The sequence below is a fragment of the Sciurus vulgaris genome (genome assembly GCF_902686455.1).
Source record: "Sciurus vulgaris genome assembly, chromosome: 14".
Lineage (NCBI taxonomy): Eukaryota > Metazoa > Chordata > Mammalia > Rodentia > Sciuridae > Sciurus > Sciurus vulgaris.
The window spans coordinates 31,870,212-31,890,884 of record NC_136475.1 but is presented as its reverse complement, the minus strand read 5'-3'; positions in this window follow the sequence as shown (position 1 = coordinate 31,890,884).

Sequence of the window (20,673 nt, the reverse complement as noted above, 5' to 3'; positions counted from 1 at the left end):
ATGAAGAGGCAGGCAATTTATTAATTGAGATTCACTGCTCTCATGCACTCAGAGCTCGAAGGACTTAGGCTGATAATTTCTTGTTTTATTGTTTTCCTCCTTCACTAGATTCTAAGTTCTATGAAATCAATAAATTTATCTTACTCAGTATTCCTAGTACCATGCCCATAGGTGCTCAGTAAACATGTGCTGAATGAATGAATATTCAGTTTTCGCTTGCAAACGTTCTTTGGAGATTTGGAGGCGATTTTGGTGGTGTTATTATTGATGTAGAAGGTAGCAATATCAGTTGCATTATTTTGAATTATTTTTTGAAAGGCTATTTGGAGTTGCTAATGAGTAAAATTGTCTTCTTTTGGTGAAAATAAGCAAATAAACAAGATAACCTCCAGTTATACCTGAAGATTCTATTGTTTAACATGAGGGTAAACCTATGAAGAAATAGGCTGTTTATAAAGCACTCTTTTTTTTTAACTCCAAGATGTTTTGGCATAGATTCTGCTGGCATTGTTTCGATGAGAATTTAAGGATTAAGGATCAGGACCCCTACCACAATCTTCCAGAGGAGATAAGAAAATGTATAATGACTGTTTTGCAATGTATAATATGATGAGACAAAGACAGATAGCTACAAAGAGCTAGAACTTCCAATGATAGAGAGAAAACTGGCATCTAGGGAAAATATCCACAGACTGCCTTCATTTCCCAGAAGTATTCAATATTAGAAAAAAAAAGAAGACCCAATGATACAAAGATGGATAAATACACAGTCACAGTAAATTTAGATGAGCAAGTGTCTTACTCAAATCTGATACAAATGCCAATGGAAGATAAGCTAAAATTCTACATATAGGCAAGGAGTCATATCTTGTCCTCTTATGACTGTTTTTAAGACACATGACCCTACAAATCACTATCTCAGAGATCACCAGTGACTTCCAGTGGCCACTCCAATGTCAGTCTTCATCCTATTTGTCTTCTACCTAATCCTGAGGACCATTTTTTTTTTCTCTCTCTCTGATTGCCTCTCTCTATACCTGTAACCAGGCATTATCCTGCTCTTTGTTCTCTCCCATTCCTTCTCTTGGGTATCTCAGTCACTTGCAGAAATGTAATATCCCTTTCATGTAGTTGAGTCTCCTATATGTATCCCTAGTTACAACTTCTCTTCTGAGCTCCAGTCCACTGAGATTACTTTATGGAACTTGAAACTCTCTAGTATATTCAAAGTCAAACACATCATCACTATATTTACCAGGGTCTTTTTGAAGTGACAGAAATACAATTTTCACTGGTTTAAGTGGGGGAGTGGCATATATTTTCCTGTATAAGCAGAGGCCTGTGCTAGATCCAGAGACTCAAATAGTGTTTTTATGAAATTAAGCCTCCCTTCCCCTCCATTTTCCTCCTCTCCCCTCAACCCATCTGTCTCTTATATTTGTGTGTATGGGTGTGTGCATGTGTGGTGACCTTTGATTCAGTCTTTATATCATAGCCCGCATAAGTACCAGGCTTGCCTTCACTGACCGAGTCAACCTAGAGAAAAGACATAAAGTGTCTTTTCCAGTAGTGCCATCAAAATCTCACAACTGCATCTCATTGAGCTCATTTGGGACACTGACCATCCTGTAATTTATCATGTCACTGAAATATGGGGAAAAGGCTGATTATTGAAGTTTAAGTCCTTGACAACTTTGGATAAGTTTCAGTCACATGAACTGAGAGTGAGACACTTAGTCCTATATAGAAAAATTGAGCAAAAAGGGATAGTATGCAGAATAGGAAAAAGCAACAGATGTCAACAATTCACCTCCCCCCAAAACCAGCCCCATTGACTCACTTTTTTCTGTTAAACAAGATTTGTATGTAAAAACATTACATAATCTTACAACTATGTTTTAAAATATTATTGGTTTTAATACTATAACTTTTATGATGTCATAAATATAAATAATTCAGACTTCAACTTTCAGGGCCATCTTTGGCTCTAGCTTCCTCTCCCCTGTTCCTCAACAACATTTAGCCAGTTATCAGGTCTTTGAATTAAACTATTGCAAAAGTCTTTTACCTAGGTCCCTGTCCCTCAGACACTGTGCTTTCCAATCCAGAGGAACATTTTTTGAGGCACAGTGCTGACCACATTCTGATTCATACATCTTCCCTGCCTTAAGGATCAATGGCCACTCTTATTATCCAGTTCTAAAAATCTCATCCCTCCAGAAATTACCTTTCCCACCAAACCTGTAAATATCCCCTACATCTGTAGCCAGTAGGAATGAATCACTGTCCACCCCTGAAGCTTTTTCTGGCTGTTTCCTACAACCATGATGTACCACTGCCCACTTTCCAGTCAGGGTTCTCCCCATTGTTTGGGGCCCAACTCCAGGAACTCTTTAACACTCTGGCACCCCACTCGATAAATGAATGGATAAAAAGAAAACTGCAGAATGAATGTAGAGTTTTTACTTATGACAATGGATTTTATCAAGGAAAACCTGCTGCATGTGGTGTGTTTCCAGTTGAAATCAGTATACTTACATGTCATAATAATACGCACAATTTAAGACTGGTAATTAGAATTGATCAACTTAGTCAGCTGCAGAGCCCTGAGACTGGGCCATAACTGCTCAGGAACAGAATTATAAATTCAAACATACAAAGTAAACTTCACAAAAGGATGAAAGCATCTTGTATTTATGACAAAAGAAGGAAGGAGACAATCAATCCCACATCCTTAGGCACTGAAATAATAATGGATGAAATCTGTTCCTTAAATTCATTCTCTATTTTACACTTTCCTCTTTGCTTTAGAAAAGAAAGGAATTTTAGGATCAGGGTGGAAAATAGCCTAATCATGCACGTTAATACCAGGTGAAAATTTTAAATGATGACCTGGAGCTCTGAGTGGAGGGTTGTAAGTCTTTGGAAAAGAATCAATTCTTTGATTGATTATTGATTATGGATGTCTGCTGGGCAAGGAAAGGAGGAAGAATCTCTCATTTCATTTGAGTCTCCTTGGAGGGGCTCTTCCTAGTCATTTTATCCAAACTTATCTTCTCCAAAAGTTTTTCTCCAAAACACATAGCATTATCCAACATTACATCATGTATAAATGTTTTATTATCTGTCTACTCTTTGCTGGCAGATAAGCTCCACCAGGGATTCACTGGGGTATTCCCAGCTCCAAACCAGAGCCTCCTCAACCAGCATTTATGGAATGATTGAAGAATGGCTCCCACGCTCTGTGTTAGATAACTAGGCTAAGCTAAAGTTTCTCTTTGATATTGGAGAACTCAGAGATATTACAAGGATACAGACAGTTGCATCCCTTTAAGAGTTTTTAAAAGGAAAAAAAAAAAAACGAGTTTTGGGAAAGGAGGACAGAATCCCTATATCCTATGTGTAGAAGTACTGATAACCATTGGATACTAAGTTTTAGGAGCAGATGAATAAGCCTGCCTCCCTTTTCCTCCCTTTCTCAGAGACTGGATTTGGAACAAAATGCTGGGACCACCCACAGAGCAAAGGCTTTGGGACAACATCTGTGTGTGTTCTAAGCTGGCTCTTCCACCATGATGGAAGAGCTGCTTAAAAGAAACAACCACAGTCTTGTGAGAGAGTTAGAGCAATGAATCATAACATTGTAGTGACACTAATTTAAGATTCAAAGGGTTTGGGAGTCACAAGTGTCAAACAGCAGGATGAGCGATGCTGGGCTTAGAAGACAGCTGTGAATGAGTGAGCACGCCTTTACCAAGGAGCGGAAAAGAAATACACAAAGGAAGACCTTGGCTAAGTTTATTTCAGTACTCATGGTTTGGGGGCAGGATGTAAGAATCTCTGAGCTACATTCCACTGAAGCCATTCTCCCCACCAATTGAATGCTTGACTTTCCTGGGGAATTAGCTGTGGGGAAAAATGTGACACCAATTCTACTCAGGAGTGCATGCTAAGATCTGGAAGACATCAGAGTTATGGAAGAATAACGAACATGAAACTTTAGGGGTCAAGGCAGAGGCAGGCTAGCAAGTGGAAATCCAGGAGAGGATGAAGAGGATGGAGAGACTGCAAAGGAGTGTTGGCGACCACAATGGATAACAATGAAGATTATCATGGAGGTTGAAGAAAGGCCAGGATCAGAGGCCACTCCATGGCACTATGACAGCAGAGAGGGAGAGAGTCAAAGGTTTAGTTGGTGGGAGAAAATGGACACATGTATTTTTTTATCATAATTTATATCTGCATAAAACTTCCCCCAAATGTATAGCTGTTCTCAAGAATAGAAACAATTGCAGTGCATCTGTTCAAATAGAAAAAAAAACTTTTTTTTTTCTTTTTTTTTTAAGGGAAAGGTTTACAGGAAACAAACTAACTCAATGCCTAGGGAAATTTTGTTATTTTTAACTGGACACTGACTTTAGTTCTAAATTTTCTAGTAGCCATGGAAGGGGAAAAAAAAAAAAAAAAAAAAAAAAAGAGGAAAGCAGCAGTCCAAAAAAGGAAAGCAGTGGGATTAAATAAAACTGTTTTTTTTTTTTTTTTTTTTTTCCTTAATTCAAAATAAAGAGAACCGAATCTGTCTATAGCAAGAGATGGGGAACCACACTGAGAGGGAAGTTGTGAACATATGTTCAAGAGGAACGTCCGGGTGGAGGTGTCAGGGCCACACCAGCCCTGCTGTCTGGGTCTCTTTCTCCTTCTGAAGTTGGCTCATTTCTGGCCATAACATTTTTCGCCCACTGTCTGTCTTCTTTCCTCTGGGCTAGCTGCTGGATGCACCATGGTTTGTAAACTTCTGTCTACGTCTCTTTTGTCATGCTCCTTTTACTTTCTGGCTTTTACTGCACATACTGGGAAAGATTTTTGTCCTGTGCTAAGATGAAACGTGACTCATTCCAGACTTCCATCCTCACCTCCCTATCCCATGGGTAGTGGATAGCTCTTCTGTCTACCACTTTATCCCCCTTTGATCCCAGGAGTGGGTCTCAGCCTGCCTTTCGCCTTTCCTGTACTCTGAGAGACTGAGTGGCCACATGTCTCTAGTAGGGTGGAAGAGGTACCACTCACATCTGAGCAATAGGGACAGGGGTGTCAGACTTCTGCCTCTCTTCAGGGACCTCCTGAGTCACACCCACAAACCCCTATATCGTTCTCACCACACATTCTCATAATACTCATTAGACTTTATTATAATTGCTTGTGTAATCTGACAACCTGCCTGCCAAGTACCAGAAGCCAGATGCGCACGAGAGGGCCCCCTTGTGTCTGCTTGGTTTGCATCCCCAGCATGTAGCCCAGTGCCTGGCACAGAGTAAGCATCCAAAAAGTATTTTATCTATTTAACAAATATTTATTAAGCAACTACCACACATCAAGGAAAATAGACAAATCTCTTCATTCTTGTAGACTTTACTTTCTCAAGGGTTTTGAAAGCGAATGACTGAAGGTCATGGAGGAAATTAGGAGCAATCAATGAAGAATGAGAGGGGACAGGACATCCCAGAAGTGATTCTCAAACTGGAAAGTGTCTGGGAGCACTACAGGGAGCTTGGGAAACATGAGGCATGAGGCAGGGTCTCCCTCCCGTGGGTGGTCCTCAGACCACACTTGGAGAAACTTCCCTTCAACAAACCATACCTAGGCTCCTGCTGAGGGAGTCTTGGGAGGAAAATAAGGAAAATATTGATGAATGAGGTCAGGTTTCATGTTCAGGTCCAAAAAAAAAAAAAAACCAAGTTGTGAAACAGTTAAAAATTAAAAGTAAGACAAAAGCACATATGCTGACTTTTGTCAAAAGGGAAAAGGCTTTGGCTGCCTTTTGCCTTAAACCACCACAGAAACTCCTGTGCGGAGGAATTAGCCAACACCTGGACCACATCACCCATTCCTGCTGGCATGAATATCTAGATATCAGACAGGCCTCTCAGAGATCAAGGAAAAGGCCTGTTCCTTACTTTATGGGTAGGCCCGAGGTCCATACCAGTTTCTGGTTCAAATCTTCTGCTTTCTGCCTTCACACGTATGTCAGTGAGGACAAAGTCAATCTATTTTGCCTGTTATTCCCATTCTTTGAAACTTGAAGCACGTGGGTGGGTGACCTGAGGCACCATTTTCCCAGGCTTTCTGTATCCTACACAACTTTCTTGTCTCACTTTCAATTCCCCAGGAAAAGAACACACATTGGAGATTAGCGATAGAGCCACTCCCCTTAGCTTTAGCCAGTCCTTGCCTGGGCATGCAAAGACCTAATGGAAGCACCCTGGACTCTGCCTGAACCAGCCAGGGAGTGCCTGTCCCTAGAGTCTCACAGGGATGCCTGCAAGGCAAGCCCTCTGATGGCCCGGCCTCTCCTGGCCTCTCAATCTCCCACATGCTTCCTGCTTTCTTTCCTCTCCCACTTCCACGGCCCTGTGCTTTGAATGTGGCCCTTCCAAACTCCAGGTATTACCAGTGTGGTATTAGGAGGTGGAGCCTATAAGAGGCCATGGGTGGTCTTCATGGATTAATAGGATTTAAGGCCATTATAAAAGAGACTTCAGTGAGACTTTGATTGGCTTCCTTTTCTGCAGTCCACCAGGTGAGGACACAGGCCTCCAGATGATGCAGTCCTTACCAGACAATGGACAGAACCTGCTGGAACCTTGATCTTGGACTTCCTACCCTACAGAATCTCTTTGTAAATTACCAATCTCAGGGATTCTCTTGGGATACACAATCGGATTAAGACAGAGGCTTTCTACCAAGCCCCTTGGAAGCCTTGTTAGAAGATAAAAAACTAATCATCTCTTCTTTTCCTGCCGTCCTCCACATCCTGTTGTAAGAGAAATCTGACATCTTGCTAAGGTGCCACTTCTCCCTCTGGGCTGGAGGCTGTTCCTTCCCCCAAGTCACACAACACATAGGACCCGGTGGGGTCTGCTTTCACCAAGTTCCTCATTGCTGCTTCGAAATCATTCTCCATCTTTGTGTAAGAGCTCTATCTTCCATGTCTGCTCTCCGGCTATGCATTGGTCTGGAGAATCTCAACTTCATCTTTGCTCCTTTTACTGACTAAAACAAAAATTCCCCAAGTGTGCAGACTGGTGCTTGTACAAACCCCGGCTCTCCAATGCTACCCCATAATATTTTTAACCACAACTGACTAGACCCCCTCAGCTGACTCCCCTCCCTGATTATTTCAAGCTTTTATTAGATTTATCATACTGGTCTCCATGCCTCGTTCTTTCACTCTCTGCTGGTGAGTCTACATCTGAGGTTGAGGTAAGGGCCTGGGGACTAGCAGGAGACAGTAGAACTCGGAAGTCAGGAGTATAAACTGAGTATGCCTGAGTATGAACTTGGGCTTCTCCCTTCCTGACTGTGCAGCTCTGGGCAATTTTGTTCATGAGCATATTCTGTATGCATATCCTGTATTATTTTCTGTGCTTCAGCCTCCTGCTGTAAAATGAGATGATAACACTTTGTAAGGCTATTGTACAAGAGGGTCAAAAGAGTTAATGCACAGAGGAAAAGAAACAGGGTCACGTACAATGCAAACTCAAGAAATATTTTGTTTTTCACTTTCATTCATATTTCCAGGAATCTCCCTCTCTCCAGGAATGTGGGCTTCAAATACAGAACCTTTCAGGTGGAGGTTGGAGATGGGTCATATTTGCTGAATGCCAAGATGCTTTATTGGTGTCCGTATCATGGGAACAGGCAAGTTGGCATCTCAAGTCCAGTTAAAGGGAAATTTAAATAAAACTTCATGGAGTTTATAACCTTCTTTCCCTTACATAATGTTTTCCCAATTCAGTTATTTTCCATCACTGTAACAACTCAGTTACAAGTCAAAGAGGCATTTTTAGGAAAAGTGGAACTAACTGTGTCTACAAATGCATCCTTTGCTCTGATTTATATCTGTTCACCCTCAGGGTGTTAATTTTGACACTTTGTGTCATACAGAATATGCTCATGAATACTGGGAATTCCACCAGGTGGATACAGGAGATTATAACTTCTCCATATCAAAGAGATTTCTTTCACAATGCCCAGAAAATATCAATATTTGGAAAATATTTTTAAATCATGAGAGATCATGTGACTGTTAAACCATCACAGGGGCTTCATTCTAAAGCGAAGAGTGCTGCACCCCAGGGAAGATATGAACTAACTACTGCATGAGTTTTCCCTCTGGTGTTAGTGCCTAGTCTGGTTCACCTTGACCCCATCTCCTTGGGTTAAGATTATTGCTTTTTCTAACTTGGTGCATACATCCTTCTGTTAAGTTACAGTCCAGGCATTAGAGAGTTCCAGGTAACAGTTCTCTTTTCTATTCACAAAGGGTTTGAATGCCATTACTGAGAACCACTGGAAAAGTTTTGATACCAGGTGCAGGATCCAGAGTTTGCTCCTTCCAGGTGCAGTAGGACAGAGCACCCGTGAGCAACTTGTGGAAAGTCTGGCCCACTGAGGGTAATCCTGACTTGCTCAGGACTTCCCTAGTCTTACCACTGACACCCCTCGGTGCCAGGCACACTGAAGAGTCAGCCACTTTACACCTGGGAGCTCTGTAAAAATGGTAACAGCCCCTCTCCAGACACTATCATTGTTCTGGGTGGGGGTGGACATTAATGTCATTTAAAAGTCCCCCTCAGGATGGTTCTGATATTCAATGAAAGTTGAAAATCAGCCCTGTAAGATAATCAGCTTGAATCAGGCCAGTGACAAAAGGATTTTATTAGGACATGACAAGAGATAATAATTCTGTGAAATTTGTTAGCCTGACCCCAATTTTTTCAGAGGCCTTTGGGATATGAAGGTACTTATGGTTTAATACTCTTCCAATCCTCAAAAGATAAAAAAGAACCAAACAAGGAAATGAGAAGATCCAATTGGATCAAATATCTAAAATCATCAGAGTTACACTGACATCGTACTTAGTTTCCCAGACAATGAGATGTGAGCAATATCTGAGAGCCTGTGTATCTTATCCAACATTAGCTTGTTCCTCAAGAATCCAATGCCAATGGATTAATTCAAACTGAAGAGGCATCGCCCAGGCTCAGCTGGTGCCCAGTGACCTGCACCCTTTATTGCACACAGCCTCGGAGTCACATTCCCAATTACATGCCACAGTAAATCCAGAAACCCTGGCCCAAACCAAGAATGCTTTTCAAAGAGGAAAAAAATCTCAAAAAAAAAAAAAAAAAAAAAAAAAAAAAAAAAAGAAAAGAATGACTTAAAACCAACCCCCCGTCCCCAAATTATTCTATAGATTTTCTTGCTGGGCATGGTGGTACATGCCTGTGATCGCGGTGGCTCAGGAGCTAAGGCAGAAGGATTGCAAGTTCCAGGACAGCCAATTCAGCAAGACTCTGTCTCAAAATAAAAAATTAAAAGGGCTGGGGATGTTGCTCCGCAGTAAAGCACCCCTGGGTTCAGTCCCTAGCACATTCACACACAAAAATCATCCTGTATTATTTCTCAATATATTCACTGCACATTGAGGCAATTTTCTCTCTGTAATTTTCTGCCCTCTCCCTTAGGAAGAAACTCAGTAAAAATCAGCATGAGACCTCAGGAAAGGACATGTGTTTTGGCATGCCTTGCCCAAAAAGTAGGAGTCCTCTGGCATCCGGTTTAGTCAATAACCAGAACTATAGTTTCACATGAAGTTTGTGTCAGGTTACTAATCCAGTATTCTTACCTGGCATAGACATCTCATTGTCAAGCTGCTAAAAGGGACCCTGGCAAACATGGTCGAGATCCTGGGTCCCAACCTTTTCTTTATCTCAGTAGCAGACACCCATCCACTCTGACTCAGCAAAGAGAAGGGACTGATTGCAAGCTGCAGCTGAGACTAGAAAATCATTAAGTTAAGGCAAGAGATTGAAGGAAGGTTATGCAAGATAACCAGGGATTTATATTTAATATATAAGACGTGGGTGCTCAATCATAAATTGCTGTTTAAAATAGCACAGCTGTTAAAGCTCTGTCATTTAGTACAATATTCCATGGATCTCAGACCAGAGTAACCTGGAGAATAAAAAAGTATGGATTTTGTGGCTGAAACTCTACAGGTTTCAAATTAATAATGTGGTGTTGGGACACAAGAATCCCTATTTTTCAAGCCATTTTTGAAAGCCCCCAAGGTGATTTTTGTCCATGGTCAGGTCTGTGAGCCTTACCCTGCAGCCTTTTTACTTATTAGCTGTGTCTTTGGAAATATGAAAAGACCACAGACCTATGTTATAAAGTGACATGATTTTAAAGGAACAGTGAAAAGCCAGAGGTCATCAGCTTTCAAATAACTTATCTATCGAAGACTGTGGCTATCACTGCTGCCCTTTTGAATTTCTCCCATGTCTAGCTCTTCACTCCTCTAAGGAGCCCTCTGGCCTCACCAGATGAAGCCCTGTCTCCGTACCCAGAGCTTGCTCATGGTGCACAAGAAGGTGTGTTATGGCTGGGGGACCTTATCCTTGATCTTCCAAACTCGGGCACTTTTGAAAGTGAAAGGGGAAACTGTTAATAATCACACCAGGAAACAGGAATAAATTGGGACTGTCTGTGGGCAAACCAAGGTGTATGTTGATCTCATTTTTTCTCTCTACACATCAATCACCTCACCGCAGCCCTCTTTTCCTTGAAATCTGTTTCATTAGTAACAAAATCTGTCTGAAACTGCCACTATAAGAGCTTTGCCATTCTGGTATTTGGTTGAAGGCTTGTGACCTTACCAATAACTCTATTTTCCTTTTAAATCCTCTTTCTTACAACCTATTTCAGTCATATTGAAAAGTACACAGAATTACATTACAAATAATACTGGACCCTCTTACATATGTAAAAGGTGCAGGTGGGACTCCTTGTATTTCTTCCTCACTTCCCATCCCTCCTCTCACTAGAAATCACCATCGGGAACTTATCATTCCTTTGCAGGTTTTTACACTTCACCACATATATGTAAATCCGTAAATGTCTTGTGTTGCTCTTGTTTTAAAACGGTATATATTATTCTGCACGGTGGAACATGCTTGTAATCCCAGTGGCTCAGGAGGCTGAGATAGGAGGATCATGAGTTCAAAGCTAATCTCAGCAATTTAGCAAGACCCTAAGCAACTTAATGAGGCCCTGTCTCTAAATAAAATATTAAAAAGGGCTGGGGATGTGGCTCAGTGGTAAAGCGCCCCTGGATTCAATCCTTGGTACCAAACCAAGCAAAAACAAAACAAAACTATATGTATCATTCTGAAATTTACTTTATCACTGTTTTTAGAGATTTATCCATGCTAGTTTATCCATACTAGGATCCATGTATTCTAGTTCATTCACTTTAAGTACTGCACAAAAGCTCTTTCCAACAGACAATTCAGTTATCTCTTCTGCTCATAGACATTTATGTTTATCCAACTTTTTACTGTTATGAGCATGCTGATATGAACATTCTTTTATATACCTTGTTTTGAAATACAAGTGAAATTTTCTTTTGGGTATATTCTTCGAAATTGAATTTGGGGTTGGAGGTTTGCCTCTTCAATTTTACCAACTATTACTGTATTTTTCTCTAGAATGATTGTACCAGTTTACATTTTCAACATTCACAAAAGAAAGGTTTCTATATACCCCCCCCCCAACTTCCTGCCAGCACATGGTTTTATCAGCTATTTTAATCTTGTCACTCTGGTATATGAAATAGCACATTGTTATTCTAAATTGCATTTCCCTGATTACTAGCAATTTGAGCCTCCTTTTACATATTTATTAGCCATCTAGTGTTTCACACGTTCATATTCTTTGCCCTTTTTCCCCCCTGGTTTGTTTTGTTCTGATTGATTTGTGGTAGTTATTTACAAATTTTGGATACAATCTCTTGTTGGCTATATGCTTTATAAATCTCCCAGTCTGTGGTCTGAATTTTAATTTTGTTCATGGCGTCTCTTGTTGAATATTAGTTTTTATTTTGGAGAAGCCAGATTTATCAGTCTTTCCCATAGGGTTCATGCTTTCTTATGCTTATTGAAGAAATCCTACCCTGCTCTGAAACCAAGAAGACTCTGTATTTTCTTTTAAAAGTTTTAAAATTTGTTCTTCATATTTTGCTCACATTAGAACTGATCAATGAAATGAGATGAGAGGTATAATTCTAATTTTTCCCTAGGAGTGTCACAGGATCATTTATTGAATGGTCCATTCTACCACTCTGTGGGCTCTTCTGTGTCCCGTATCTTCTCTGTTTTACTTTTATTTATTCCATTGACCTATTTGTCTATTCCTGCATCATTAACACAATCTTAATTAGATAGCTTTACAATGAGCTTTGAAATATGGTAAATAAGTTTCCATTTTTTTCTTTTTCAAAATTGTCTTAATTATTCTTGGAACTGGTCTTTTTTTTTTTTTTTTTTTTTTTTTTTTTTTTTTTTTTTTTTAGTACGGGGGATTGAACCCTGGGGCGTTTAACCACTGTACTACATCCCAAACCCTTTTAATTTTTAATTTTGAGACAAGATCTCACTAGGTTGCTTAGGGCCTTGATAAGTTAGGACTGGCCTTGGACTTGTGGTTCTCCTGCTGGAATTGCAGGTATGCACCCCTGTGCCCGGTGGTACTGACCTTTTCTTTATTCAACAACCTGAGAAAAAACACAGAAGCAAAGGTGCCTCCACCAGGTCTTCCACACTGTAGGATTTCCACTTTTCTTTTTTTTCAGGAAACTTAAAGGATTGCTTGTGATCCATCACCTCTGACACATAGACCAAGCAAGGAAGCTGGTATCAATTCATAGGACAGATTGATTTCTTTTCCTCCTCCTCCTCCTTAAGAATCAAACCCAGGATCTCTTATATGCTAGGCAAGTGCTCTGCCACTGAATACACCCCCTAGCTCAATAATCCCCCTTTTTGTTTATTTTTGCTTTTGGTCTGTTTTGCTTTTTGTTTTTTGAGGGGAAATAATGCAGAAAGCAATTCTGCTGTTTTCTTCTTAAACTTTAATGGAAAAACTTAATACTTCCCTAGTATGCAAGTCACATTTTGAAGACATCAATGAATGAGTTGCTTTTAAAATAATAGATTCCTCACCTAAGTCTGTGACTGAATCAAAATTTTATGATGGTTTAGACTGAAATATTTTATTTTTAATAACTACCCTGGATAATTCTGTTTTACCTCTAGGTTTAAGGACCACAGGGCCAGTTAATTTAGTTTACCAAAATGTCTCATTATTCTAGGAGTGAAAGTAGACTTTCTGGCTCTAGGTGGCGCTCAGGCTTCTCCCTCCAGGACCTTATGTCCTCCCCTCTTCAGATTTCAAGGAGATGGAGTCAGGCATGCCCTAGGTACCTGCCTGCCTGCCTGCCTGCCTGCCTGTGTGCTGAGAATGGTTTTGTAATTTGAAATGACTAAAACAATCCAAAGGAGAATATATTCTCTAACACATGAACATTATATGAAATTCAAATTTCAGTGTTCATAAATAAAGTTTTTTTACCAATTCATTTATGTGTTAGCCACGGGTGCTTTAGCACTAAGATGGCAGAGTTCAGTAGCTACAATGAAGAGCTAATGATCTGAGAAGCCTGAACTATTTACTATTTGATCCTTTGCAGAAATAGTTAGGCAATCCTTGGCCTGGGTTGGTCAGCAAGGACATTATTGGGCTATGAAGGAAGAGATGGCATTTTCTCAGAGGCCCTGAGTCTCAGCAGTGAGTTCTCTCCTGTGATTCTCTGGCATGTTTTCAAGTTCTCCAACATGGATCTTGGGGCTCTGAAGACCTGGGATCAGAGCTACTTTAAGATATTTGCAGGCCTAACCCTTTCTACTTTTCTATAATAAACTTTATTAAAAGGTACTACATCCCTAATAAATGCAATTTATATGCAACCGTCAGAGTCAGGTTGCACTATAGTTTTCTATTTGACGAAAGGTTACATTTTAGAGATACTGAAATTAAAGATGTATTGTTTAGAGAGGGGTCCTGCCTTAGAGATCCAGAATCAAGGACTCAGGAAACAGACGCTTGAATTCAAATCCCAACCTTACCATTTACTAGCAGAGCAATTAACTACCTTGTGCTTCAGTTTCCCAATCTGTAACCTGCAGATGGAAATAATAACAGAGGTATGCTGAAGAGCAAATGAGTCTTCGTAAGAGAAGCACTCAGAATAGAACCTGGGATATGGCAAGTATCACATAGGTATTTTTTTTTTTTTTTTTTTTTTAGTTTTGCTACTTTAAAGCCTATACAGTGTATTGTTGTTTGGTACCGAGGATTGAACCCAGGATTGCTTAACCACTGAGTCACATCCTCAGCCCTTTTTTAAATATTTTATTTTGAGACAGGGTCTCCCTAAGATGATTAGGGCTTTCCTTAGTTGCTGAGGCTGGCTTTCAACTTGCAATCCTCCTGCCTCAGCCTCCAGAGTCACTGGGGAGCCTTTACAGTTGTTATTGTTTTTGTTGTTTTTAGTTGTAGATGGACACAATACCTTTTTTTTTTTTTTTTAATTTTTATTTGGAGCTGAGGATTGAACCCAGTGCCTCATATGTGCTTGGCAAGCGCTTTACCACTGAGCCACAGCTCCAGCCCCATCTACACGGTTTTTTATTTTGTCTTCATAAGCTCTTGAAGAGTCCATTAAACCTCAAGCACTGTGTCTGAAGCCCCCAACAGCATAGACAAGCTCTGCTCCTGCTCCACCTTTTTGGTGCATTGATCTGTCTTCTATTCTGGGACATGTTTTCCTTGGACATCCCCCTTTATGGCTCATTTGTATTTGGCATCAGAGAAGCAAGACCCAAAAGGCTGATTAGGACTTAAACGCTTTGGAGGAAAGGACTAGGAAACAACTAGCCTGCTTTTATTCTAAGCCTTGGTTTGGGCCATCTTGAGGTTAGCCTTGTTCATCAAGCAACTGTGTTAAAGAAGTCTCACAATTGAGGTAGCAAAGAGCCCACATTTACTTGAGTCCTTCTTTTAAACTGGATGTGGTATTCTGTAGATCGTGCCAGTTCAGAATCCCAGGTTCTGTCTGGTAAGACATGATCACTCAAAATGGTTTGTTGTTTTTTTGCACAGGATATATTCTACATCCCTGAAGGTAGAAATCTGTATCTCACTAGTGTGAACTGCTTACGAGATCCTGGGTGCCTTGATGGCCATTCTTCCTGTAATGTATAAAGCTGCTCCCCCGCCCATTCCATTGCAGTCATTTCCCCTGCCTCCCAACCACTTGTCAATCTGTGAACATCCTAGCTAGCTACTGGTTCATCAGTCAGCTTGCAAGTATCCTTCTCCAATATTGGTCCCCTGTTAGCCCTGAGAATTCAACTGTTTACTATAGCTTCCTCTCCATCTTTTCCCATCCTTCTGTCTGTCCTCCTCACTTTTTTCTATCCTCCTGGCTTTCCACTCTCTCTAGCGCGTGCCCTTTCTCTTTCCTTTCTCTTTTCCTCTCATTTTCTCTCTTACCCTGCAGGGAGACACTCTGTTTGCTTAATAAACTCCCTTATGTGATTTCCCGGGTCCGGCGTGGTTCCGTGGGATTTCCCTTACACTTCCCCCAGACTGGGCTATGCGTTACTATCTTTCTGCAACCCAGGCAAGTCAGGTCCAAAGTGAACTTTGCACAGGTCTCCAGGAGCTTCCTTGTTGGGTGCCATTCTACTTTTCTGTCTGTATCTTAAGTGGGCCTCAAGCCACTAATAACCCTAGTTGGCATGATTTTATGTCAAACCATTTTTCAAGTTCTATATTCTTTTCTCCAAATCTAAGCATTCCTATGTATTGAATATTTTCTTTGTAAGCAGGTGGGAGAACTCCCTCTACTGGGCAAGATGCTCCAATGCTGCCCACTCTTAGGATGAAGAAAACTAGTTTTTACATTTTTTATCCAAAAGAAGAAAATAATTTACTTCTTTGATGTGAACAAAACTTTACAAGACAGTTGATCTTTCCCTTGGACGAACTGTCACCAACCTTGCCCCTGCTTTCCTTTGCCAAAGTGACCAGCTAAGTGTTGTCATGACCCTTTGAGGCGATGACCAACCTGACACCAGGTGTTTTCCCTGCAGTGGGGTAAGGACCTAATGAGGAGCTACCAGGTAGGACTTCAGTGCCCTTCACTTGGTTTGCTAATGGAGAAATTTATTCCAAAGCAAATTCAATGACAGATCCAGGCGAAGCATGGGTTTAGCACAGATGGGTGGTCATTTCCATGGCTTCCTAGGGCAGGGTTGTCTCTCTAATGCTTTGTCAGGTGACAAACTCTGTAGTTTTTCTACGGCTTGTTTTCTCTCCACCATGATTCTTTTTTAACATTCTTAATTAAAAGGTGTTGGCCAGACAGTGAAACAGCATATAGATTGAGAGACAGGAAAAAACAGGGTATATTGTGGCCATTTTCCATCAAGTCAGAGTAACTAGAATACCGGAACACAAAAGAAAAGAGACTGGAAAGATGAGCAGGAATAAGCCGAACAGGGCTTTTATGCAAGTCTAGACTTTATCCTGACATAAAGGATCATAATCTTGAAAGTCTACAGGGTGCAGGAAGGTATATAAGTGACTGAAACAGCTGACTGGGGACAGGAAAGAATATGACCTTTCTAAAGGGAGCAACCACGTTTTACTCAGCTGTGATAGCAATCACATGTGGCAATATGTGAATGCTTTTCTCCAAGCAAATCTGGATTTTTACATTTTGGCAATTAATTAAAAAAAAAAAAAAACTCAGCTTAGGCCACCTTGTGGAACAGGTTACTGAGCTACTAGAGCAGTCAAGTCATGGGGACCTAGACTAAGGTATGGACAATGAAAACTCACCCATCTCTGCTGTTTTATCTCTGGAGTCATGATTAGCTGATTGACTCTCTTTATGGAAAAAATTCAGAATAAGGTTGAGTTTCTAGCCTGACAAAAGACTGTTTAGCACCTCCTCAATATGCTACGTCTAACCCTTAGAAATAAGTACAGCATTTATGATGGACACCTCATTTTGTATGACTGTGGACCAGTGACTGTATATAGTATGTGCTTAATGCATGCTAAATAAATTAGTTCAAGAATGTTTCATTTCCTCTCACAGGAATACAGCTCTTCAGATTAGATGAAATCCTGTGCCCTACAATACTGATGACAGATGGTTTTGTGATAGGGCAATGACATAAAAACATGTTACCTTATGACTGACCTAATATGCCAAGTGAGGGGGCTGAAGCTCATCATTATTAGGTGGGAGGAAGGAATAGATCCTGAGGAGAAGTTTCAGGATCTGGTACCTCAGGATAAAGTCCTAGCTTCAGAGTACTAAATACTCTAGCACAAAAGAAGACGAAGCTTCCAGGGAATGGAATGAGGTTGCCCTTCAAGAAAGCTTCCATTGTTGGACCAGAGCTGCTTGCAGGGACCCTTTCCTTCAGTCACTCATTCAATGTACCTTTATTGAGAAATGGCTCTTTATCACATATTGGCAGTTCAGCACTGAATAACACATTGCCCTTATAAGAAGATAACAAAACAAGAATGAAATATGCCACAGGTGGGTACGTGTGGGGTATCTCAGAAACTCTTAGAAGGGTATGTAAACCAAGGGGCTCATGAAGGTATTTTGTGGAAGAAGTGCCTGTTTTGGGAATTATAGGATGAGTGGGTGTAAATCCAGCAGAAGCTACTTTTTGACAGGCAGTAGGCAGGAGGAAATGGAAATGGGCAGCAGAATATATCAAGAAAAAGATATTGTACTCAAACCCAGGAGGTAAGAGCTAGCCTATTGTGTCCCCAGAATGGGGTTGAGAGCATTAAAGGAGAGTAATGATATGAGATTGGAGCCATAATTGGGGATAATCCTGGGACCCCTGTAAACTAGGTTAAGGAATTTGGATGTTATCATTATTTATTTATTTATTTATTTATTTATTTATTTATTTATTTATTTATTTATCTATCTATCTATCTATCTTTGATAACAGGGATTGAACCCAGGGGTGCTCAACCACTGAGACACATCCCCAGGCTTTTTTTTCTTTTTTGCATTTTATCTAGAGACAGGGTCTCACTGAGTAGCTGAGGCTGACTTTCAATTTGAGATCCTCCCGCCTCAGCCTCCCGAGCTGCTGGGTTTATAGCAATGCACCTCGGCACCCTGCTGGATGTCATTTTAAGACAAAGGGAAACTATGGAAATTTAATCAAGAAACTCACCAAGAGACTCACATGATCACACATTTTAGAAAGACCACTTTGTGGTAAGAAGAATGATGGTTTTGAAATAAACTTGAAGAGAGGGATCAATTAGGAGCTTGTGGGCAGTAATCCAGGAGAGTCTTGACGCTGGACATGGAAGAGTGGCAGTGTGGTCAGCGAGTTCTGCACAGATGTGAAGGGTTCTAGGAGATGAGTGTTCACGCTCCATCACACACACACACATACACACACACACCTCAGAAACGGATTACCTGCAGTGGAGGCAGCTGGGGAAGAAATCAGGGATGACGGCTACAAGTGGGTCTCACGGGGCCCAGGAGATAAGAAATGCAAGCGAGGATAGAGGTTGCTGGTGGGGAGGTGAGTATGGTTTTGAGGGTAGAGTTCAGATTCTTTTGTTTTTGTATATCCAAATGGAGGTAACCAACAAACAGTCTGTTCTTAAATTAGGAGAACAATCTGTCCTAGAGATCTAGATGTGGGAGATATCAGTGTTTTAATCCCTGACGCTGTGTGAGTGGATAGGCAAGGAATCTGAGCTGGTGCTCTCATCTGTTTTCCCCAGGACTCGAAGGTGGGCAGGCAATCAACATGGTGGCAAGGCGAAAGAAAAAAGGGCACATTTTCATGTAAAATGATGAAACATCTTAACTTAAAACTTAAATAAATTTACATACACTTACGTCCCAGGATCGCAGTTTCACAGTCTTTAATATTTGAATCTTACTTAGAAGTCATTTCTCTGTGATTTCCAGTCTGTTTCTATAAAGTAGAATAAAAACCAATCATACTTGCAAAAAAAAAACCCAAAGTATATCTTCCCTCTAGGTACTTATTTTTTCTTTTGGTCATTTATACTTGTCTCATTCAATCTAATTTTTCTTTTTAAAAGCAATTTGATGCTATAGAGTCTTTCTAAAATATTCGATTCTTTTTGCAATCACATTTTATCAGGTTATTTAATTATAGTGCATATAAAATAGAATTTATACAAGGAACAAATATTATTGGCAAATGCACACCTCAACTAGTGGGCCAGGATATTTTACAGAGTAACCAAATATCTAGAACATAGGTCGGAATTTTTATAGATAGGATGAGGAATATATATATTGGCTTATCAGCTGATTAATTGTGACTGGCTAAGAGAGCTTAAATAATAGAAATTTTATGAATATAAATGCAGCAATACTTCCTTTTTTCTAAATTCTGTTTTGCAAAATCACCCTTTTAAAATAAAATTTCTACCTCTCAGTCTTTCAGAATTGCCATTCTTGCCTTTTTACTTATTATAGGAGCAGTATGGCATGAACCTTCCTTATTTCTCAAAAATAGAACTCCATATTACAGTGGTGATCTTAATGCTACACCAAGTCTTGGTGACCCAGCACAAATCTCATAATCAATAGGACCTCTGCCTTTTTCATTTTCTTAGATTATTTAAAATCTCCCAAGCCTACTCTTATGTACAGATAGTGATTAGATTGCTGACTTTTTAAGTCATTCCTTTGAGCTTGGAGTCCTGGGTCTCTTTTAGCAGTTTTGATTCACCTTGAGGGTTGTTCAGGATCAATTTGGCTTTACCACTTCATCACACTAACCATGAGTATATCAGAACAGGTCTTATTTCTCAAGTCCTAAAACTTCCCCAGTTTCCTCTTCCTGCCTCTCTAAGCTTTCTTTGTTTCTCTTACATAAACTAAAAGAGATATAACAAGATTATCAGGGCATTGCTATGTTGACAAAATAAAATTCTTGTTCCAATGGCAGGTCCCCCTGCTGATTTCTTTCATCTTCTTGGTGGAAAAAGGAAACAATTTCCCTCTTTTGTGTTTGGTACCGGAGATTGAACTCAGGAGCGCTGGACCACTGAGCCACATCCCCAGTCCTGTTTTGTATCTTATTTAGAGACAGGGTCTCACTGAGTTGCTTCGTGTCCTATTTTGCCGAGGCTGGCTTTGAACTTGCGATCCTCCTGCCTTAGCCTCTCAAGCGGCTGGAATTTCAGGTGTGCACCACTGTGCCCAGCTCAATTTCTCTCTTGAATTCAATTGTTATGGTTTGGATGTGAGGTGTCCCCCAAAAGCTCGTGTGTGAGACAAGGCAAGAAGGTTCAGAGGAGAAATGATTGGGTTGTGAGAGTCTTAACCTAATCACTGAGTTAAGCCCTGATGGGATTAATTGAGTGGTAATGGAGGCAGGGGTGTGACTGGAGGGAGTGGTTTATTGGGGGTGTGGCTATGGGGTATATATTTTGAGTCTGGAGGGTGGAGTCTCTCTCTGCTTTCTGATGATGTGAGCTGCTTCCTTCTACCACACTCTTCCACCATGATGTCTGCCTCACCTTGAGACCTCTGAAACCATGAGCCCTCAAATAAACCTTTTCTCCTCTACAATTGTGCTAGTCAGATCCTTTGGTCACAGCAGCGAAAAAAGCTGACTAAATCATCAATTTTTCTCCTATTCCTTCCTCTATGTTCCTCCT